The sequence below is a fragment of the Colobus angolensis genome, unplaced genomic scaffold (assembly GCF_000951035.1).
Source record: "Colobus angolensis palliatus isolate OR3802 unplaced genomic scaffold, Cang.pa_1.0 Scaffold212, whole genome shotgun sequence".
Taxonomy (NCBI): domain Eukaryota; kingdom Metazoa; phylum Chordata; class Mammalia; order Primates; family Cercopithecidae; genus Colobus; species Colobus angolensis.
In genome coordinates, this window is record NW_012115289.1 from 3,534,399 (window position 1) to 3,559,461 (window position 25,063).

Consider the following 25,063-nt stretch of genomic DNA (forward strand, 5'->3'; position numbering starts at 1 on the left):
GTGAATGCTCAAGATGATGCAGTGTAAAGTAAAATATGCTGGACTAGTATCCAGGAGACCTGGACTCTATCACTTACATGTTATGAGATCATATGGCGAGACACTTAATATCTTCTTGGATTTCGTAGCGGTAAAATAAAGGAATGAATGCCTCCCAAGCCACCTCACTGGGTTTATGTGAGAGTCAAATGAGATTATTGAGCTGCTTTCCAAAGTACAAAGCATTATACAAATATAAGATATCATTATTATTACTGGAACCAGGTCTTCCTTGGTTGTTTTGGCTCCTGGAATTACAAAAGAAGATTGAAAAATTTGGCTTCGAGAATCAGGAGTCACCTAAAAGAGGGAGTAGATTATATCCCTTTTCAAGTTAAAGCCTACTTTATAACATCATTCACTTCCACTCCCTAATCCTATCACCATAGAAAATAATGTCTAGGCTGGGTGCAGTGGCTCAAACCTGGAATCCCAACTCTTTGGGAGGCCAAGGTAGGAGGTTTACTTGAGCCCAGGAGCTGCCTGAGCAACATGAGACCTCATCTCTACAAAAAATTTTAAAAATTAGCTGGCTGTGGTGGTGTACACTTGTAGTCCCAGACAAAGTATGACTCCGGAAAAAAAAAATCCTCCCCCACATACTCAACTCCAATAGACACAATGTTACAATGTGCTATGTACCAATTAAGGTAAAGGTGAAAGATCTCAGCTCTACCTGATTTCTCTAATCAGAAGAGGAGGCTGTGCAAACATTCAAAGGCAAAGAAGAATACCTCTTTGCCGGTTGGCCCTGTTGATAAATAGGAAAACTCAAGATGTCAGGGAAAAGAGCAATAGCCAGGAATAGTTTTGAACCCTCTAGGGATCAGGCCTTTGCCCCTGGAGCTGAATGTCATGTGCAGTTAGCCTCAAGCCCAGCTAACCTACTCTTTCAAGCCTCCCAAACAGTTTCTGTTGCGTTAAAAAAATCTATTGTAAACTGATGCCTGAGAGACTCACCTATTAATCCTTTCTGAAAATGTCACTTACACAGGTTTTGTCTTGTAAGAGTAAACCAATATTTACTCAGCATTTGTTGCGTGCAAGGCTCTTTCAAATATGTAATCTTGTTTATTCACCAAAACCTATAAGAAAGCTACTATTTACCGTGTTTTACAGTTTAGAAGCCTGAGATTCTGAGAGTCCCGATAGAACTGCTTCATGATTTTTCTGCCAAGGTTTGAATCCAGGTACCCAGCGCTAGATCCAGTGCTTCTTCTCTTCATCTTGGTGCACCCTAAATTAAATTTGCCATAGAATATTCTCAAGCACCGAAACATTGTATGTGAAATATTTAGCTGCAATATACAAAGAGCTACAGTAAAGGCAAAATTCACACTGTGAATCAGATATTTGAGGTTAAGGCATAAGCTTAAAATGCAGATAACCAGAGGCAGTGTGGTCAATGGTTAAACTCCACCTTGTTCTGCCCATCAGTGCTGGAGGTGATTATGGCCCCTCCTAGGGTCACTGCACACAGTTGTGCGTGTTGCATGCGAATTCACAGTATATATGAATGGTGCCCCCTACAGGTATCAGTGCACATCCTCAACAACTGTCCGCAGCAGTCCAACTTCCCTTTAGGTATCACTTGCAATTGTAACTATGAAATGCCAAAGTCTAATCTGCTTGGAAAGATAAACTCACCAAACTCTATATTCAGCAAATTTGCACTGTTATTCAAGGTCTGGTGAGGGGAGAAAAAAAATTGTGGAGTTTTGCTCTTGCTGCCCACGCTGGAGTGCAGTGGCACCATCTGGGATCACTGCAACCTCCGCCTCCTGGGTTCAAGCAATTCTCCTGCCTCAGCCTCCTGAGTATCTGGGACTGCAGGCGTGCACCACCACGCCCGGCTAATGTTTTGTATTTTTAGTAGAGACAGGGTTTCATCATGTTGGCCAGGCTGGTCCCAAACTCCTGACCTCAGGTGATCCACCCGCCTCGGCCTCCCAAAGTGTAGGGATTACAGACATGAGCCACCACTCCCAGCCAAAAATAGCTTTTAAGATTAATTTAGCCTACAAATTATCTGTGATTTTGTTATTCTTAGGTAAGTTGGAGGGGCTGAATAATAAGAGATACAGAAATGACCATCACTAAATGACTTATTCAAATGAACACTGAAGCCCAACACATCACTTTACAAACAAATCACACTCCTTGTACCAGACCTAGAGCTCCAAATTCCCAAAACTCAAATCAATGTTTTTGTTGTTGTTGTTTGTTTGTTTTGTTTTGTTTTGAGACAGAGTCTCACTCTGTAGCCCAGGCTGGAGTGCAGTGGCATGATCTCGGCTCACTACAACCTCCATCTCTTGGGTTCAAGCAATTCTCCTGCCTCAGCCTCCTAAGTAGCTGGGATTACAAGCATGTGCCACCACATCTGGCTAATTTTCGTATTTTTAGTAGAGATAGGGTTTTGCCATTTTGGCCAGGCTGGTCTCAAACTCCTGACCTCAGGTGACCTGCCCACCTCGGCCTCCCAAAATGCTGGGATTACAGGTTGAGCCACCGCGCCCAGTCCAAAAATCAATGTTCTAAACTCATCCAAATCTCTGACACCAAGAAGAACTGAGGGAATTGGGTCATCATTGTCAGGGCTTTGCATTTACCTCCTGAAATTCAAAGCTAAAGGAACTGAACCAGGGTAATTCCAATCTCTCAAACCTTATAGCAGATAATATCTTCCATGAAAATGGGAGTATGTGGCACCCGAACATCAGGGTTCCACTGAGAAGCAGATGGCACTCTTGAAATAGCATACTCTGAGGAGGATATACTTACAAAGCTGTAGGCGTAGAGGAGCCACAGAGATAGCACTGTAACCTGCAGTATAATAGTTAGTAGAACTGGGACTGACAGGGCCTAAAAAGAAGAGAAGTTACCAAAGAAGAGACTATGCAGAGACCACACCTTGAGAAGAGCTGTGACCTTCCATAGATGCACACAGCAGTTCCAGGCAACCTAGCAGGCAGGGAGCTGGGGCAATCAAAATTTGGCCTCATTAATCCCTTCCTTCTCATCTCATCCTGGGATTCCTTCTTCACTGAACAAACCCAGAAGATGAAGACATGGAAACCCTTTATGGGTCATATAGGCCAGTTTTTCTGAGCAGAAAGACAGATGCAAAAAGTGGGAGAATCAGGCAGGGGAGATGGACGGACCAGGGACAAAAGGAGGCTGGCACAGCAGTTGAACTATCTTTAGAACAGAATCTGTCCCTCATGAATTTCTTCATCTGTCTCTGAACCTCTTTCCCACCTTTATGTATATAACCTGTTAGCAGACCTTTAGAGTTAAGTACTAAGTTTATTCTGCTTTTTTTATTTTTTCAATTTTGAGGACAGAGTTCTAAAGGCATCTCACAAATTCACTCTGCACTCAAATCATTTCTCCATCAGCACATGGCCCTTGGGAAGATCATATTTGAAAAGGGATATTTTCAAAAGGGGTATTTCAAATACTTTCAAAATGTATGCTCAAACAGATCATATTTCTTGCCATTTGGGGAAATAGGTGTGTGTAAGTACCTTCAACTCTTCCTAAATAAAGTGCTTTGAATCTGCATCCTGGATCTGAGGGGCAGCCTTGTTGGTAATTCCCTCCCCAGCTTACCCAGCAGGGCCACAAGACACAGGTGGTCTTGCACTGGAATCTTGGAAGAAAACAGCAGTGATGCCCTGGGTTGAATGTTCTTACTCCACTGCATTGTTACTTGATTGCCCCCTAATTTCTTTCTAGAATTATATTTTAAGGCCTATTCTGTTATTCCATGAAGACCATGAGATAAAATGTTCAATTACCTCAGCTAAGGAGAACATTCCTGAGGCAGCAGTCTTCTCTCTACCCCAGCACATTCAGCAAGCCTTTGGCCTCTGAGAGGTTCTAGGCTCCCTCAGAGGTTCAGTAACTCATCAACCTTCAAATTTCAAACCCTTGAGTATGTGGGATCAGGGGCTAGAAGAAGGAGACTTAAGAAGCACATCCTCCACCAGCCTGGAGATGAATTCTATGCCTTTGTTTCTCTGTAAATTTGCCAGAGAGGTAAGACGAGTCAATAAATGGGCTAGAGACCGGAAAATCGCATTCTAGGAAATACCATAGTTCATCAAATCTAAGATGTCAACAATCTGTAAGGTACACCATTATTGTATGTGCCACTAAGAAAGAAAAAAAAAAAAAAACACTGCCAATCAATGACACCAACTCCTTGCTTCTTTGAAATTTCTTTAATTTATTCCAAAGGATTTGGGAATTCCTACTTCCTTTAGTCACATTGCTCATCCTATTATAGGCAATCCTTTTGCACATATCTCAGTAACACATATAACACAGTTCCAACTACTTATCAGTATCTTCCTTTTTTAAGTCCCATAAAACCCTTTAAAAATATGGAATTTCCTCCATTCTGCCAAGATGGATATTTGCTTCACTGACATCAAAATTAAGCTTCGCTGCTCTGTTTCATGCCTCTGTGTACATAATGACTTCATTCCAGAGCTGAATCATATTGTAAACCTACTGAAATACTTTAAACACCAGTGAGTAGTACCAACAACAAACATAACTCCATTAAAATGAGGACTCCATGACCAGCAATGAATGACCAAGTTCACACATGCACAAGAAAACACCCACAGATGCCAAGCCAGTAGCAAGAGTAAAACATCACCATTTGCAAATCTCATCCTGATTTCAGAGGTACTAAAATACGTGTGTGGGGGGCACATCTTAGAAACAATAAAATATTATGAATGTTAAAATATACCTGCATTTAGCTGGCTAGTGCCCTAATAACCAGGGTACATTTTTAAAACATTTGACCTTAGAGAGTATATGGGTTGGGTCCCAGTAGGAAATAGATGTCACACACAAAAAGGGGTGATTTAAAATAATTTCAATGAAGACACTATTTACCAAAGTGTGGGCAGGATCGAGGGAAACCAGAAAGCACCTCTGGGCTAGAAATAGCAGAAAATTGCTACAATCCCTGACCTGAAGATCTAAGAGGAAAGAGAGGTCACCTGGACCCAGAGAAACCAGCAATGTAGAGGAGTTCACCACAACAGTGGCTGTGGCTTTTGGTAGAGGAAGGTGGCTGGATAGGGAGGAAGCAGAAGGAATACATATTCTGACCTCTCAGTCTGTCTGTCCTCCAGTCTCCTGCGTTTGGCCACATCATCCAGCAGTCAGAAGGGATGTGGTCCCTGGAGGTCAACCCCAGCACAGACAGCAGGGTAGAGAACAAAAAGGAGGTGGAAGAAAACGTCCAACATTGATAGTTTTAGCTTAAAGTTTAGTATTCTATGGTGGCCTGGCATGAATGTTATGACCAAAGTAGGTATTTCATAGCCCCTGGATGAAAATGATAACAACAGCAAGGACCTGGGAACTTGACTGCCCATTTGTCTGACTGTTGGATTAGATCCAAATTTGTGTTCTGAGAAAAATCTTAACCCTACCTTTGGCTACTTCAGTTATATATAAAGATGACTGAGATAGAGGTAGGCAGGCAGGTAGGTAGAGAGACATAGACACACAAACACAATCTGACCTCACCTTGTAAGGCAGCTCCAAGTGGCTATGGCAAGAACAGCCAAAGTTAGAATAAGGAGGGCTCAATAGCTTTGAAGCCAGCTTTGCATGTAAATGAATACCAATAATAGGTAATGTGCCCTGAACTTGCTGTGTGCTGGACACTGGGCCAAGTGCATTATATTCAGGCCTCACTTAACCCTCACACAACCCTGTGAAGTAGGTACTATGACTATTGCCACTATACAGAGGTTTAAGAATAACAGCAAGCATGAATGTCTTTTAAAATAAACTGGATTATATCACTTTCCTGCCTAAAGTGCTTTCTTCTGCACTTAGAAGAGACTCTAAAGTCCCCATCAGAGCCCACACAACTTCATGTGATGGGACTCCAACCTGGCTCCTGGCCTCAGCTTCTCCTCAGACATGCTGTTTCACAGGCTCCAGCTGCACCGAGCCTCCTTCGCTTCCATGGGTGCTCCCAGCTCGTTCCATCCTCAGCCCCTTTGCATAGGCTGTTCTTGGTTCTCAGATTGAATGCTCTGCTCCTGTTGTTGAAGGGCAGCCTTCTCATCTGCTATCAGCTCGATGGTCACCTCCTAGAGGCCTCCCCTGACCAACCCACCTGAAGTGGATTCATCCACCTGCATCCCCTGCCTTTTTCCTCTCTTAGGCCCTTGTTTGCTTTCTTTGCAGCATTCTACCATGTGTGCAGGTGTGTATGTATGTGTGTGTCTCACTCTCAGTAGGACATGAGTGCCCTGAATGTAGGAAGTATATCTGACTTGGTCCTCTTCCCAGTCCACCCCAGCAGCACTCTTTCAGCCCCTCAGTGTGTCCTTTGAAATCTTTATTAAAATTTGCCATTTTTTTCTTTTCTTGCTACTTATTCTTAGACTGTTTCCCCGCAAGAACCAAAGTTCCTTTGTTCACCACCCTATCCTCAGCACTGGAAATTCTCCCTGGCAAGCTGATAGTGAAATTTGCCCAAGGTCTTGGGATCACTGAATGGGCAGGATCTGTACCCAGGCCCCCTTTCTCCAGAGCCCTCCCCCTGCTTCAGCTCAGGGGATTCTGTTCATGAGACTTCCTCACCCTGCAGGGAAGCAGGATACAAATGTCAGGTAGTCTGCCCACATGGCCTGCCCCTATGGATGGGGAACAGTAGTCACACTTCTATCTCCAGTGTCCCCCAGCTGAGTTGGTGGAACTAACTAAAAACGCACTGAGCCAAAAAAAGGAAAACCCTGCACCTTCTCTTCAACCCCAGCTATTCTAAGCTGCATGGAAACTGGTTATGTTTCTCCATTAGGCAGAAGGGGTGGCTCCTGTCAGCATTAAAAAGGCACAGACAGAGGCAGCATCATTACCCCAAGACATCAGGCTCTGGTCTTCCTTGAGCTTTCCCTCCTTCCCAACATCATTAATTTCTTTCAATTTAATCACAAGAAGAAACAGGATGTATGAAGCCCCAAACAGCATTGTCTCCTTCTACTGGGGAATATATCACCATTTCATTTGTATAATGTACTGAAGCTTTCACGTACATCCTTCCTCTGGTGCTGCCTTCTGCTTTTCTCTGCCTTTCTAACTCCTCCACCACTTTCTTTCTGCCAGGGAATTTGTTCAGTGTAAGCACGTGTGCACGTATCTTTTAAAGCACAACTCTGGCTGCATTTCTAGCAAAGGAGGAAGAAGCCTTTATGGCCCAACTAATTCAACAGGATTCAATTACTCATGGAATATTTATTAAGTGGGAAGAAAGCAATGGTCCAACCATTTGTTATTAATCCCATGATCTGTCACCACAGAGGTCACTTTATCCTCAAATGCAGGAGTGGTTAATAACCAAAACTTGGAAACTGTTTTACAAAGAAGTCATAGACACATATCATTTATGCCTCATGATACAGATAGAAAATAGGCTTTATGGGAGGGGGACGATGACAAGCAGAGAAGTAGCACAGGGCACAGAGTTTCCTGAGCCTTCATTATCCCAAAAGCTTTGGCCAGGCGTATGTAAGTCCCAAGCCCATGGTCAACTGTTTTGCATTCTTTTATGAAATGTTCAGCCAGGTGCCCACCTCAAGAGGAGACAGAGGAGAGTCTCAGGAAAACAAAGTGTATTATACTCACAGGTCCTAGAGACAGGAGCTACAACAGGCCACTCAGGGCCACGAGGAAAGACACTCGGGTGGTCAGGAAGCAGAAGATAGAAGCAAGTAAATGGTTTATGCTAGAGTCTTTATTGAAGCTTCCATAGGAAATACAAACTAGGATTGGCTAATTTGAATAATTTCACAAGCTGTAAGCTATAAGTGTGTCCTTAGTTGCCTGGTACCTGGCCCTGGGATGATTAAGGCAGAGAAATATTACTTCCTGGGGTGCAGGACCAGAGAGGGGAGATGAGGCCCTGGAATGGGCAGTTTGGATACCTAGGGCATGCTCCCAGCTGAGCCCTTTGCTGTATCCCAGAATTGGCCAGCAATGGGAGGGGCAGCCTATCCTGAGATGGAAACAGGTTTTTGTTGTTTTGGGTTTTTTTGCTTTTCAAGACTGAGTCTTGCTCTGTCGCCGAGGTTAGAGTGCAGTGGCGCAATCTCAGCTCACTGCAACCTCCGCCTCCTGGGTTCAAGCAATTCTCCTGCTTCAGTCTCCTGAGTAACTGAGACACATATCATTTGTACCCAGGTGTATGCCACACCTTGTAAGGCAGCTCCAAGTGGCTATGGCAAGAACAGCCAAAGTTAGAATAAGGAGGGCTCAATACAGGTGTGTGCCACCACTTCCAGCTAATCTTTGGATTTTTAGTAGAGATGGGGTTTCACCATGTTGGCCAGGCTGGTCTCGAACTCCTGACCTCATGATCCACCCACCTTGGCCTCCCAAAGTGCTGGGATTATAGGCATAAGCCACCATGCCCAGCTGGAAACATTTTTTAAGATGCCAAAGCATATTAGTATACAGACATTTTAAATATACATACAATACATGTGATGATTAATTTTATGTGTCATCGTGCCTGGGCCATGGAATGCCCAGATTGCTGGTTAAACTTTATTTTTTTTAGATGAAGTCTCATTCTGTTGCCCAGTCTAGAGTGCAGTGGCACAATCTGGGCTCGCTGCAACCTCCACCTCCCAGGTTTAAGCGATTCTTCTGGCTCAGACTATCAAGTAGCTGGGACTACAGGCAAGCTCCACCACACCTGGGTAATTTTTATATTTTTAGTAGAGACAGTGTTTTGCCATGTTGGCCAGGCTGGTCTCAAACTCCTGACCTCAAATGATCAACCCGCCTTGGCCTCCCATAGTGTCAGAATTACAAGTATGAGCCACCACACCCAGCCTGATTAAGCATTATTTCTTAGTGTGTCTATGAGGGTGTTTCTGGAAGAGATGAGCATTTGAATTGGTGGAATAAGAAAGCAGATGGCCCTCCCCAATGAGGGTGGGAATGATGCAATCTGTAGAGGGACCAAACAGAAGAAAAAGGCAGAGGAAGGTCCCATTCACTCTCTGTCTGACTGCTTGAGCTTGAATATTGAATATTGATACTCTCTGCCTTTGCCGCTCTTTGTTCTCAGGTCTTCAGACCCAGACTGGAATCTACACCCTGACCAATGCAATACATTGGTGTTCTGGTAGAATAGAGCTCACCAGCATCAAGTTCCAAACATTTTTGGGGACAAGGACAGGAAATATCTAGATAGCTATAATACTGGGTGCTCTCTTGTCAAGGAAGTGTCCTTATTGGAAATGGAGCCTCTGGAGCCCAGGGCTGGAATCAGCCTGTTCTTTAATCAAGCTAATGCAGACCCACTGAGCCAGCTGTCTGCTAATTTACTGAAAGATCAAAAGAAATGAACCCCTAGGGCCACCACATTTTTCTCTCCTCAGAGGTGGAATGGTAATCTCCTGGGAAACAGGGCCTGAAGCTATTTGAGTGCACTGGAGAAGCAACCAAATGAGAATGAATCATCCACCAACTCTTCAATCTCAGAACACAGTCGCTGCTTGGTTTGGGATTACTGGTATTTGGGGTTTGACCTGAATTCCCAGGTTGATTGCAGAAATGTGGGAAACTTAATCCACATGAATGAAGGATTGAATCCATGGAAGGGACTATGATCTGGGACTCCTGAAAAGAGTGACAGAGATATCTACCTAGCACTTGAACTAGTCCCTTACAGGCACAGAGGATTCAAAGACCAAACTGGAGATGTGGAGCTGGGAATGGGAAGGAGGCAGGAGGAAGGGAGGGAGGAACACCTTTCAGGCAGTGTACATGGTATGAAGATGAAGAGGCAAAAAGGAGTCCTGGTACTTGGTCATCAGAAAAACGATTTCTTTCCTCCAACCCTTTTGTAGATTAAATATTTAATATGTGCAAACAGAATATTAAAACAAATGTCTAAGGTAAAATGAAACACTCCCCACTACCTCTGCCATGTTAAATGAAGTAACACCTCTACAATGGCCAGCACCATGATTGCATGCATCAATGCCCTCTACAGATCAGCTTCTGCCTTGCCCCTTCTCCTTCTTCCCTTTTCTGATTCTCCCCTGCCCCTGCCCTCACATCCACTTCTATCCACACCAAACCTCTTGTTAATCAGCCAGTTCCATTCTTAGTGATGCAGAATCTCCTGTTATGGATTGAATGCTTGGGTTCCCCAAAAAGTCGTATATTGAAGCCCTAACCCCTAGTGTGACAGTATTTCACATGGAGCCTTTGGGAGGCCATTTGGTTTAGATGAGGTCATGAGGATGAAATTCTCATGGGGTTAATGTCCTTATAAGAAGAGAAAGAGATGGGAGCTCACTCCCTCTCTGCCATGTGGGAACGCAGCAAGAAGGTGGCTATAGAAGGAGACTATCTGCAAGCCAGGAAGAGAGCCCTTGCCAAAATCCAACCATGCTGGCACCCTGATCTCAGATCTCCACTCTTCAGAGTTGTGAGAAATACACGTCTATTATCTAAGCCACTGCATATATGGCCTTTTGTTATGGCAGCTAAGCTGACCAAGACACCCTCAAACGTCCTGCAAGAACAAAACCCTTAACTCCAAAATGGAGGAAAATGTACCTTTGATAAAATTTTCCTGGGCCACGAAGATTAGCAATATGTGTCTCCTTTAATAAATTAAACCAGACTATCTAAAACTCACATTTCCCAGAACACCAGGATCTCTGTAAACTTACGATCCGAGAGGTCAAGACCCTCACCCACACAGACTACCAATATTTCTCAAAATGCTGCTCCTTGACCACCTTTATCAGAAGTAACTCAGAGTGCCTGTTATAAAAATCAGACATCTGTTACTGTATACCTGTATACTGTATACCTGTCACATTGAAAGCGATTGTCAAGATCCTAGAAGTCTGTATTTTACCAAGCTCCATAAGGGCATTCTTATGAAGAGTAGTATATGAAAACCACTAACAGATATACTGGTCACTACCGCCCCCATTGAAACCACCTTTGCAAAATTATGATGGTAAGAGAAATCTGACATAGCTGATTCCATCTTGCTTCTAACTTCCAGGCTGTCCTTGTCCATTCCTGGACGATAGACCAAGCTAACTTTGGAAGGAATTTAGTTTATAATTTACCTTAAAGCAAGGATGACAATAGCTATTCCCAAAACTACCCCCTTCTTGTTGGGAACAGAAACTGCCTGTGTAAAACTAAAGGAAGGCCACAAGATTAGAATTATGGGAGGGGCCAGAACTCTGCTAAAAGTGGGCATAGTGAAACAATAACCAGCCATCGTTCGAAGAGGTCACAAGATTTGTAACTTCCCTAATTGCCCCTATAGGTAACATCACTAGAGTGTTACCTAAGATGGGTCTTTTGATATTTTTTTTCAGACCTTTGCATTCTGGTGACCAGCTGACTCTACCTGGACTGGTGAGTCATGGCTCAACCGGTCCTGAGGCCTCCACCCAGAAGCTGACTCAGTGCAAGAGGATCATTTTCCCACCCCTATGATCTCCAACCAATCAGCATTTTCCATTCCCTACCCCTCTTCCTGCCAAACTGTCTTTGAAAAACCCTAGCCTCTGACCTTTTAGGGAAGCTATTCTGAGTAACAGACTCCCATCCTTCTGACTTGGCTAGCTCTGCATTTAGTAAGCTCTTTCTCTACTGAAATAGCACTGTCTTAGTGAATAGACTCTATCTGTACAGCAGGCAAGAAGAACTCATTGGGCAAGTACGCTATCCCTTCCTGAATATCCTACTACAAACTGGGACTCAGATAGCCATAGAGAACTTTCTCTAAACCTTTGCACTGAAAACATGGTCTGTGCAGTGCAGCACTGCGTCACTAGGGACCTTGTTAGAAATGTAGAATTTCAGACCCTAGTCCAGACCTACTGCCTCACAGTGCATTTTTCCATTAGAGTTTGAAAGTAGTGCTCTTCTCCTGGGAACCTAGGCTGCCTCCAAGAGTCTAGTGAACACCTTCAGGGTTTGCCAAGATGTTCCTACTGTCAAGATTTCAAAATCAAGTTAAAACTGAGAGAAAAACCAAGGTGAATGTAGAGTGATTCCTTTGGTGCCTACTTTCAAATGAGAAACTAACAATGAACAGTTAGAAAGGAAAGTAGTGTTTTCATGGCCAGTGTGACAAGCCTTGTCATCAAACCTCTCAGATGCCCATTTTACTTTCATGGTAGAGACTGCAAGTTGTCCCCTTCTAACCCAACTCCTCTGCTTTCTTCATAATAGAATCCCTTGTATTTCACTAGTGCTTAATGTCCAAAATAGAGACCACATTACTAGCCTTCCCTGAAAGTGGGATGTCTATGTGTTAAGTTTTAGCCAATGCTATAAAAGCAAAGGTGCTTCTTGCAACTTCTAGGAAGTGTCCTTGTAAGAATAGAATATGGCTGGGCGTGGTGGCTCACACCTATAATCCCAGCACTTTGGGAAGCCAAGACAAGCAGATTGCTTGAGCTCAGGAGTTCAAGACCAGCCTCGGCAATATGTCAAAACCCATCGATACTAAAAATACGAAAATTAGCTAGGCATGGTGGCACATGCCTGTAGTCCCAGCTACTCGGGAGGCTGAGGTGAGAGGTCACCTGAGCCCAGGAGAGGTCAAGACTGCAGTGAGTCGTGATTATGGCACGAGACTCCAGCCTGGGTAACAGAGCAAGGCCCTGTCTCAAAAAATGAAATGTACCTTTCCTTCCTCCTTGCTAGAATGTAGACATGATGGCTGGAGCTCAAGCAACCACCTTGGGCCGTGAGGTAGAGAAGCCACAAGATGAAAAAGGTGGCTACTGACAATGTCATGAACAGTATACTTTCCTCTGAACTTCTTCAATTTCTATTTTGTTTATGCCGTTTTATTTGGGGTTTGCCTTCATTCTCAGCTAAACCAATCCCTAACTGATATGCATCCCTTTTATACCATAACATGTGTCAGGCAACATCAGCTGCATGATGCTTGTGTCCTCAAAAAGACTGAGCATCTTGACCAAAAGAAAGAATTCCATCATTCCGGGAGATTTAGTATAATTCTAGGTGACTATGTCTCCCACGAAGTAGTAAATGAAAAGGCACGCAGGAAAGGGGTAAGGAGCAGATTTTAAAGATCTGGCCAGGTGCAGTGGCTCACGCTGGTAATCCCAGCACTTTGGGAGGCCGAGGCGGGTGGATCACCTGAGGTCAGGAGTTCAAGACCAGCCTGGGTAACATGATGAAACACCATCTCTACTAAAAATACAAAAAATTAGCTGGGCGTGGTGGTGCATGCCTGTAATCCCAGCTACTGGGGAGGCTGAGACAGGAAAATCACTTGAACCTGGGATGCGGAGGTTGCAGTGAGCCAAGATTGTGCCATTGCACTCCAGCCTGGGCAACAAGAGTGAAACTCTGTCTCAAAAAAAAAAAAAAAAAAGATCTACCCTATTCTTCTACATAGTACATAGGGCTATGTTTAGCCTTTCTGTTGCCATAGATACTCCAGAAAGAACTTCATTAACCCTCCTGAAGCACTTACCAAGATTTCTTTCTGCTTGCAGCTGGGAATTCTAGCCTATTTTCTCTTATTGCAACTCAGACGAGTCTTTCTTCATCATCTTCAAGTGGAAAAAGAAGTACAGGAATTGTCTACTACAAACAACATTTCAATATAAAATCCTCTGTTCATCCATTACACAAACTCTTATTTCAGGTCATACTATGTGCAAGTCACTGTGGTAGGCATGGAGTAGAGTGACATCTTTCTGAAAGCTGGTTTTGATTACTGTTTTTGTCTCTAAAAGCCAAAGTCCTGACTCCAGGCAACAGACCAATTATTCCAAAGCCAGAGTTTGGACCTTGATCTTAAAAACATTACTCAGGGATTAGACCCTTCTGTAAATCAGAAAAATGTGATTGTTGGGTTTAGGGTTTGGAGATACATAATTACCTCTCTTCTGTTGCCCCTCAAACTCCTACATGACTTTATGACACTCTTATAAATTACCCTTCTTCAATAATTCAGGATAAATTCTCCAAATGGATCTATTCATATTCTCTCTCTCTCTCTCCCTCACCCCCCACCCCTTTCTCTCTCCTCCCAAGATAAGGATACACAATAAAGAACTCAGTGCATTTCCTGGCTCATTGTAGATCTTCAATAAATTGTACCCTAATCTGACTTCCTTCAGTTTTATGCTTTATGTTCTGTATTCTCTCTTGCACCTTACCATTTAACAAATATTTTTAAGAGTAGGAATTATTACTCTTTTGTTACCTTTTGTTATTTTTTGTTACTTTTTCTATTTGATTTCCTAACATTACTGCAAATAGCCAATTATACACATTGATCTTCAGGAGGTTTGTCCAGAAAGCACCATAATTCAAAATACGAGGCAATCCTTATAAGATGAACATTTATCATTGCCATATGTGGTTACATTTGAATGTGGATGCGCCTCCTCTGAAACCATTGCAAGAAATCACTTCAACTAAGTCAGACCATGAAACCATGAATATCTGCACCAGAAGCAACTGGAAGGCTGGCCAGCTTCCCCAGGGCTGTGGTTTGGGTTAAAAGGGAGAAATCCAACTGACACCTTGTTAATGGGGTGTGAAACTGGGATGCTTGTGTTAAGCAGGAGTCAAACTCCTTCCCAGATCCAAGCAAATGGAGCTGCCTTTTACACAGCTTGCCTCACCAATTCCCTGGCAGCTAATGAAATATTTTTATTTAAAAGGGCTTTTACAGAGCCAATAGATGTGGTTGCTGTCAAGCATCCACAGGATAATAGGAAATAGCAGTAACTAAGTGGGGCACCCTGCGTTCAGCGAATCCAAAATTATTCCTCAGGGCCAGGCCCACCTCTTGCTTTCTGGGTGGACTGCCTTGGAGTAGACCAGCTCTTACACCTGAAACTTGACCCCCCTACTTTACAGCCTGGGGCAGCTAGGCACATAAGCTACTAACACAAGAAGTCTCCATTAAAATCCTGAAGGTAGAATTTCAGTGCATGTCCCCATAACTAAAAGGAACAACTGGGGTGATTTTCTGAAGGCAACACTTTGTATAAACAATTTAGACACACTTAACAGCATGTTCACTTATGAGAAATTCTCTTACTCGTTTCCTTTTTACAGTTCTGAAGTTATATGCACAAAAAGAAACAGAGCTTTTTCCATTCATCTGGTTTGATGTATTAGTTTTTTCTTATTCATTCTCACAACATCCTGTTGGGCCTACGCTGCTAAGAAAGTCTTTTACATATTTGGGGTGTGTGGGGAGGGGGCAGGACACTGGAAAGAGAGGATGTAGAGAAGCTTGTGATGAATTTTAACAGGAAACGTCTTTAACGAATGAAACCTCTCTTCCCTTGCCTAGTTCTGAAATGCCTCTGGCTTGAAAATTCCCCATATGCTCGTTATTTATGTACACCACGCAAACTCTAAACAAAGAACTCCATTCTTGATCCCCCCCACACAGCCTGGAGCAGCTAGGAAATTTTCCACCAGAGAGATATAGGGGGATCCGGAGCAGAAGCACACCAAGGGTCATTGTACAAGCCGTTACTGGCAAAAATCAAATATAAGGCTGAGGAACAATGTGGAGTAGATCCATCTGCCGCAGAAAAGTTTATTTCCAGTAAGTCCAAACCTTCAAGTTGGTGCCTGTATTAGTTTGCTATGGCTGCTATAACAAAGTACCACAAAGTGGTGGGTTAAAACAGCAGGCATTCCTTGTTTCATAGTTCTGGAGTTCTGGAGGTTAGAATGCGGTGAGGAAGAAAGTGTTCTCTCTCCTAGCTTCTGGTGGTGTGATGGCAATCCTTACTATCTCTTGGCTTGTAGAAGCATTGCCCTCATCTCTGCCTTCATCTGAACGTGGCATTCTCCCTGTGTGCATGTGTCTGCATCCAAATTTCACCTCCCCCTGCCCCCCTTTTTTTTTTATTTTGAGACAGAGTCTTGCTCTGTCACCCAGGCTGGAGTGCAATGGCGTAATCTCGGTTCACTGCAAGCTGCACCTCCCAGGTTCGCACCATTCTCCTGCCTCAGCCTCCTGAGTAGCTGGGACTACAGGCACCCACCACCACGCCCGGCTAATTTTTTTTGTATTTTTAGTAGAGATGGGGTTTCACCGTCTTAGCCAGGATGGTCTCGATCTCCTGACCTCGTGATCTGCCCACCTCAGCCTCCCAAAGTGCTGGGATTACAGGCGTGAGTCACCACGCCCAGCCCAAATTCCCCCTTTTTTAAGGATACCAGTCACAGCAGATGAGGGCCCACCTTAACTAATAACATCTGCAAAAATCCTATTTCCAAATAAGGTTACATTCACTGCTGCTAAGGGTTAGGACTTCAACACATAAATTGTAGGGGACACAACTCAACCTATAACAGTGTCCAACATGAAACATCCTGACAACAAAGCTGACAGCCCTGCCTGGGGCAGCCAGTGGGAGGATCACAGATAGGTCTTTCCAAAGAAAAAAATGGCCAGGCACGGTGGCTCACACCTGTAATCCCAGCACTTTGGGAGGCCAAGGCAGGTGGATCACCTGAGGTCAGGAGTTCAAGACCAGTCTGGCCAACGTGGTGAAACCCCGTCTCTACTAAAAATACAAAAATTAGTTGGGCGTGATGATACATGCCTGTAGTTCCAGCTACTTGGGAGGCTGAGGCAGGAGAATTGCTTGAAACCAAGAGGCAGAGTTTGCTATGAACCAAGATGGCGCCGCTTCACTCCAGCCTGCTGGGCGACAGAGCTAGACTCCCTCTCAAAAAATAAACATTAAAAAAAAGTGGTCATCCTGGGCTTCAAAGGGCAGTTTTCTGAGCCACAGAAATTCTCAAGAGCTAATGCCTGAAAGATTCTCTTTGAGAATGAAGAATAAGACCATTCAAGACAGAGTGGCCCTGCCTGCGCCCTCTGGTTCTTCATTTTCCTGCTTTTCTTTCAGCAAACAGCTGGGCAAAAATCTCGCTAAATCTGATGAGAGCAGCGTGACTGCTCAGCCTTTGCTTCCCCTACTCAGAACCGATCTTTTCTGTTGCTTCCCCTTAGACATTAATGGAGGGAGAGAAGTAAGAGATGGGGCATTAATCACCAGCCTTCAACCGCCAGTCTTAATTCAACTTTGCTCCCCCTTGAAATATTTCCTTCCTGTTTCCCTTCTCCCTCTCTCTCTGCCACCCCAAAAACCAAGAATACCGTCCATGGGAAATTTTAAGGAAAACAGTAGAGTGAAAAAGTGAAACTTCTGCAGTCAGCAACGTGTTTGACGTTCTCGAGTCCTCTCTCTCTCCTGGATTCCAAAGCCCATGAGCCCCTGCTTGTGGTGGCCAGTACGGGCATTCTTTAATTCTGATTTTGATTGAACTTTCTCAGGCCTCAAGGGAGCAGGCAAGAATTGCTGTGTAGAATTGTTTTCCAATCATTTGTTTGTGTGTTGGTCATGTATTATTTGCTCCCTTCAAAGTATCTGTGCCATCCCTCTGCTACACAGTGGAAAAGGAGGCTCCAGGGAGAGCAGGTGGATGAGCCACTGCCAGGGCTAAGACAGAGGTGCTGGTCTTTTCCTTCCTTGGCCATGCCCAAGTCAACTTTCATCACTGAATGGGGCTGTTGGTTTGGTCTCTCCCATCACTACTGCCCCTAAGGACAGTCCTGGCCTGCAGCTTATACCTGCTCCAGATTCTGTCCCTCCTGTACCATTTTAACCACACCCTTGGTCCAGACTGTCACCTCCTGACTGAATTGCTGTTATCACCTCCGTGTCAGAGGGAGTGCAGGGCTTGTTCTCTGACATCCCAGTCCCCTGCTCCAGTAAAGCTTCTATTTTACCCAACTTACAGTTAGCACCTACCCAACGGATAAGAAAGTAGATGATCAGTCAGTGCCGAGCTTATGAAAACCAGTCGACACTTTTTCCAGGCCGCCGTATACCCTCAACATCTATAGGCCCTGGGAGGGTGGAATGCTTTGCAATAGCAGTTAAAAATCAGCCCTGGGGACATTGAGGGCTGTTTGGTAAATTCATGCTCGTTTTTAGGATACCTGTTCCCTGTTAAAATTTAGCTCCAGACTCCAATTTAGTTGCAGTCTAATATGTGAATTTAGAGATACCAGTTTAAGATAGTAGGTGTTATTTTTATTTATTTACCAAATATAGTATTCACCATTCACCTAAACTATTCTGTGTGCTTTACAAATATTAAATCACTTAAGTCAGCACAACTATATGAGATAGGTACAAGCATTGTGATTCTTGTTTTAAAGGTGAGGAACAAGACACACAAAAAGGTTTAGTAGCTTGCCTAAAGGCACTCAGCTAGTAACCAGCAGAGCTGGGATTCAAACTTTGCTAGTCTAATCTAGAGTCTGAACTGTTAACCACTGCACTGAGGACCGATGATAACTATACTATGTCAATGGAGCAAAAAACGGGAGGAAATTAAGTTGCAACTGAAAGGGGAACCACCTGGATGAAAACTCACTTGTTTCTCTGTGAGGTATTTACTGCACTTAAACACAACCTTTCTCTAGCTCAACTGGGCTGGCCAGAGATTAGACAAAACAGTAAATTTTGGCACTGAGGGATAGTTATGGTTATCAAAAAGGGATGCATCCACTCAATTGGTGGTACTCGAGAGAGTACTGGATCTCCAAGTGCTGCTGGGCTAGACTATATTTCCTCTTACTGCTAAGAACGTTCATTCTTTCCCTGGTCTTCTGTATGGGAATTCTAATACGGCAAACGCAGAAAAAAAAAAAAAAAAAAAAAGCTTGTACAAATTTTATTAAAGGGTATTATTTTAACTCTGGAAAGAAAAATAATATCCAAATCTTCCACATTTTATTCTTTAATTTTTAATTATTTTATTGTATATATTTATGGAGTACAATATTTTCCACTCATTTGTTGGCGTGTTTGTTGTGTATTATTTGCTCCCTTCAAAGTATCTGTGCCATCCCTCTGCTATACAGTGGAAAAGGAGGCAATGTGATGTTTTGATCTATGCATATATTATAGAAGGATTAAATCAAACTGGTTAACATATGCATTGCCTCACTAATTTACCATTTTTTTGTGATGAGAACATTAAAACTCTATTTTAGCAATTTTGGAATATGCAATACATTATTGGCCAGGTGTGGTGGATCATGTCTGTAATCCCAGCACTTTGGGAGGCCAAGGTGGGACGATCACTTGAGTCCAGGATTTCAAGACCAGCCTGGACAACATAGTGTGACCCCGACTTTACAAAAAAAATTAAAGAATAAAATAAAATAAATACAATGGGCTGACTCTGTACACGTGACCTGCAGCATGGCAGCCCACCACTCCAGCCCACTCAAGCTGCAGAATAAAGCTCATAAAAGTGGGTGGCATCAGGGTTGGGGATCTGCACAGCAGGATAGCAAGGGCTGTCTAGCACTGAACACCCTAAGCAAGAAGGTGAGAAAAGAACTCAGCAGAATAGACCAGAGGCATCCTGCCAGCCAGCTCCAAAAGCAGAAGAAGGAGGCGGTTCTGGCAGAGAAGAGACAGCTGGGAAGCAAGGATGGCCCTCCTCATTAGCACTAGCTGTCCAGGGATTATCTGGTCTCCCACTGAAGAAACAAATAGATGCCAGAAAGAAGCTAAGTAAAGCAGTGGAGAAGCACTTTCTGGATGACAAACTCCTCTTGTTAGACACTCAACAGGAGGCACTCAACGGCATCTTGCTTTTTGAGATCAGCAGGCCTACCTATTTGACGATACTGCTGATTTTGTTTCTAGTGAAGAGAATAACTTGGTGGGCACCTTGGAAATTTCAGGCTATGTTCGTGAGCAGACTCTGAATGTAAATAGGTTGCTACATATCACTGGACGTGGTGATTTCCAGATGAAACACATAGATGCCCCCATGGACCCTTTCCCTTTAAATCCTAGAGTAATTAAATCCCAAAAGGATCCAGACATGGCAATAGAGATTTGTGCCATGGATAGTGTCGATGATATGGAAGAAGACCTTAAAGTCCTAATGAAGGCAGACCCTGCTAGACAGGAATCCTGACAAACAGGTTATCCCAGATCCAATGCAGGGGGAGTAAACCTGGCCCAATGAGGAGGAGTTGAGTGAGACAAAGGATTTCTTGAAGGGAGTTTCTAAAGTGGTAAAGAATATGATGATACAGAACATGAGGATTTTGTGGAGGAGGAGTCTCAGGAAGAAAGTGTGAAGATGAAGAAGAGAAGGAATGCGAAACTCTGACTACAAGGCAGTCTGTGCATGATGATCTCTATGATGAGAAAGTGGATGAAGAAGCTGAGGCAAAAATGTTGGAGAAATGTAAACAAGAAAGCCTGGAAGAGATATTTCCAGATAAAGTGGATACCCCCCGTTATGTGGCTGCCAGAATTCAACTTCAGAAATACAAAGGCCTCAAGAGCTTCCAGACATCTCCATGGGAATCTAAGGAAAAATCTTCCTCAAGATTATGCTTGAATATTTCAGTTGCAGAACTTTACTACTAGTAGGAAAAGCATCTTTAAAGAGATTGAAGAAAAAGAGGTTGAAGGAGTTGATTTTGGCTGGTATGTCACACTTCACGTCTTTGAAGTCCCTGTCTCAGTGATTGAGTGCTTCAGGCAAGGAGCACCCTTGGCTGCATTTTCTTCACTACCTCATGAACAGAAGATGTCAGTATTGAATATGGTGGTGAGGCATGACCCTGGCAGCACTGACTCTGTGAAAGCCAAGGAGGAGCTCATATTCCACTGTCGATCCAGGCACTGCCAAGCCTCACCTTTATTATCTCAGCACGCTGGAGCAAACAAACCTAAATTTCAGAGATTCCTGACTGCTGACATGGACCTGGCGGTGACAGTATATCTGCCAATCACTTTTCCTCATTCATCTTTGCTGCTTTTCAAGCAGAAAAGCAATGGAATGCACAATCTCATTGCTACAGGCCATCTTTCATTGGTGGATCCAAACAGAATGGTCATCAAGAGAGTCGTCCTGAGTGGTCATCCTTTCAAAAGATGGCAGTGGTATATTCTTCAATAGAAAGGATGTGCAGTGTTTTAAACCGGTGAAACTGAGAACAAAGTGGAGCCACAGAGGACACATCCAGGAGCCTTTAGGTACCCGTGGCCACATGAAGTGTAGCTTTGATGGGAAGCTAAAATCTCAGAACTCAGAACTGATGAACCTCTACAAACAAGTTTTCACCAAATGGACTTATGATCCAAGTGTACCAGAATCAGCATCTTGAGTGAAAAGTGAGATTTCTTCAACAGTACCTCAGGTGGGCATGGAGTAATGGATTTAAAGAGATTCTGTCTTACTGGTGCCAGTCAGTACTCCAGGGATGGGAGTCACAACTTGTGACTGGGCACAAGTTTACTTTCTGCGTCAGCCTGTCAGTCTGCTGAGCCATTTTGTGAGACATTTTTTTTGCCCTTAACAAAATGTCTCAGCTAAGTATGGAAGTTTTTCTACTACTTAATCCAAAAAGCTATTAAATCTTACTAAAATAAAAATACATGCATAAATAGACGGCATCCTTACGTTCATCATCTGCTGGGACAGCACTCCAAAGTCACCCTCACCATTTGGCAAATCCAGATTCTGTCAGATGTGCCTACGCGTTTGTTGTTTCTCAACAAATGAAAGAACTACGGTGATTACTGCTGCTCAGTAAATTAAACTTAACAACCTAGTTTATTCCAGCAGGTTCCCGGTAAACAGCGCTGCAGCTGAAAAGGCTTATCCTGTTTATGTTAACATGCAATATCCCGGGTTGAGGCTCCCAGAGCAGGGCAGAGGCTGCACTCCCTGAATGTGAGCTGTTTGAAGGGCTTTCTGTTTTAACAAATGGTGTTTAGATAAGAAAGCCACTGTTGATGTGATGTTTTGTATCAACTTTGAGCTTTTGACGTAGATGGAGGTTGTTCTATTTCAATATATGCCAGGCCTTCTTAAAGAGGCGAATCATCACTCTGTGTAACAGTTGGAAGTCCCCCATTGGCAAACCCTCCATACGCAGCATGACCTTCTTGAGTTGCTGTCTCCGCATCAGGTTTCTCAAGCTCAGCACTGTTACCACAGGACTGAGTCACGCTTTGTTGTGGGCCGTCCAGTGCGTTGCAGGATGTTTAGCAGCAACCTGACCTCTACCCATTAAATGCCAGTAGCACCCTCCCACAAGTCCTGACAATCAAAACTGCCCACAGACATTGCCAAATGTCCTCTGGGGAGGGGAGAAAACCACCCCCCACCCACTCACCTGCATTGAGAACTACTACTCAAAGTTAAAAACAACATTCTTTTTATGAAGGCCAGGAAGGGACAGGACAGTTTGTAAAACATTCAGGTACTCTCAAAGCATCCTCAGATTGGTCTCTTCTTTCATCCATGTCCACAGGGAATCTGACATTGAAACTAGAAAACATAAATATTTAAAAGACATTACCAGAGTCTCACCAAAAATACAAAAATTAGCCAGGTGCAGTGGCGGGCGCCTTTAGTCCCAGCTATTCAGGAGGCTGAGGCAGGAGAATGGCATGAACCCAGGAGATGGAGCTTGTAGTGAGCAGAGATCGTGCCACTGCACTTCAGCCTGGGCAACAGAGCGAGACTCTGTCTCAAAAAAAAAGACATTACCAGAAAAATTAAAATCATCCAGGGAGTATTCAGTAAGTGTTCTTTATGTGCCCCCAACGTGGTCTGCTCTCTAGATTCTTTAAAAGCTTTCTGTCCCATCAGCCTTAAAAAGCAGGGAGGCCAGTCATGGTGGCTCACGTCTATAATCCCAACACTTTGGGAAGCCAAGGCAGGAGGATCACTTGATCCCAGGAGTTCGAGACCGGCCTGGGCAATATAGTGAGACCTTGTCACTACGAAAAATTAAAAAATTAGTCAAGCATGGTGGCACACACCTGTAGTTCCAGCTACTCGGGAGACTGAGTTGGGAGGATGGCTTGAACCTGAGAGATGGAGGTTGCATGAGCTGTGATCATGCCACTGCATTCCAGCCTGGAAAAAAAGCAAGGCCCTGTCTGGAAATAAATAAATAAATAAATAAATAAATAAATAGTAAAGAAATCATGTCACATGCTACAATATAGATGAACCTTGAAGACATTATTCTAAGTAAAATAAGCCAGGCAGAAAATGACAAATACTGTGTGATTTCACTTACATAAGGTCCCTAGAGTATTCAAATTCAGAGAAACAAGAATAGAATGGTGGTTCCCAGGAGCTGAGGGAAGAGGGATGTGGGGAGTTGTTGTTGAATGGACACAGAGTTCCAGTTTTGCAAGATGAAAAGAGTTCTAGAGATTGGTTGCATGACAATACAAATGTAACTAACACTACTGAACTATACATTCAGAAATGGTTAAGATGGTAAATTTTAACTTATGTGTTTTTACCACAATAAAAAAAAACTGATAATAATAAAGAAAAATAGCACCAGCCTGGTGCCTTGATGACAGGGCAGTGGTTTATGACAGGACATGGAGTGTTCTGTTGATGGTAGGTGGTAGTTGGGAAAGTAGAATTAAGAATTAAGCATGGTTTGGAAAAGGTGTCATAATTCAGAAAAGGCATTCTCTCACTAAAACTTTGGTTAAATTTGGATTCCTTTGAGCTGATCCTATTCCCAAAAGTCCAAAAGCTGCTGTGAAATTCACCGATCATTCTTTGAGACTTTTAACGGTACATATCACACTCATCATTATTTTTACCAGGACACTAGAGAGGGGTGTGTGTGTGTGTGTGCGTGTGCGTGTGTGTGTGTGTGTGTGTGAGAGAGAGAGAGAGAGACAGAGAGAGAGAAAGTAGCTGTAGTGCAGTAGCATCAACTTATGATTTCTCACAACCACTTTTTAAGGAAAGGAAGCCAGGATTGGAGAGGGACAACTGCAGCTCAATGAGGATAAAGGTGGCCCCCAGCAAACTCCAAAAGCCTCCATAGAGGCCATGTTAAGGAAATGAGGAGAGGGCAGCCCCCTGGGCCACCACCTCCCCGCCAACCAGAGCAACTCTACGCCCTGTGCTCTCCATGTGGGCTTCCACCTAACACTCCACTTGAGGAAAGGATTCTGCATCTAAACTTTGAAAACCACTAGATTAGGAACAACTCTACGTTCCTTTACCACTTAAACATTCTGTGATCCCAGTAGAGCTTGCTTATTATTCATTTGATCATTTTGGCAGCCAATCACCCTCCCCCAAAAACCTGGAGTGCCCAGACATAATCCAGGCATGGCACTAAGAAGTAACAAAAAAAAATAATGCTGGCCTTATTCTCAAGAAACTCGTGGTGCAGTGGGATCCAACTGCATGTAAACCGAATAACTACTGCCCAATATTCTAAGAGAGGGAATTACAAGGTGAGACGGAAGCAAAAAAAAAAAATAGCCTTTATCACAAGAAGAAATTCTAACTAAGTAGAAATGAAATGCAGTGAATCTTATAACTGGGAGGATTCCTGGAGTAGTTCTTAAGATGGACGTCAGAACTGCAGGAGCTGGGACCTGGGAATGAGACCCAGAGACTCGGAAGCATGAGGCTTCCATGACACAGTCACCGCAGGCAAGCCCTCTCCACTTCAGAAAAACATATGCATGGCTGTCTGCAGTCCCAGCTTAGCAGTACCAGGGGGAAGAAAGAGCTTTCTCTCCCAGTGCCTCTCCATCCATTCCAGGAAGAACCATTTGGGCTCTGTTTGAGTTCCGTGCCACTGCTGGCAGGGGATGCAACACATCCATTAGCCAAGCCAGGGTCCTGAGCAACCTGCCTATCCCCACATTCATCATTAAAGGGGCTGACACCAAAAAGAAGGGGGAAGGAAAAGCTACTGAGCAGAACAGCCACCACTACAGGAGGCTCCGAACTACCAGGCAGATGGATCTGCATAAGTGAAGGATGGCTGTCCACCTTCCTGTCCAGCCCTGTTGCTGTCTGCTCATATTATACTAGTCCTCTCTTATCTGCAGGGGACACATTCTAAGAATCC

General features: G+C 43.8%; 1 pseudogene; it reads left to right on the forward strand.

Annotated features, from left to right (window-relative positions):
- Window positions 1-3,981: 3,981 nt before the first annotated feature.
- LOC105512465 lies at window positions 3,982-21,361 on the forward strand (annotated as a pseudogene).
- Window positions 21,362-25,063: the final 3,702 nt, after the last annotated feature.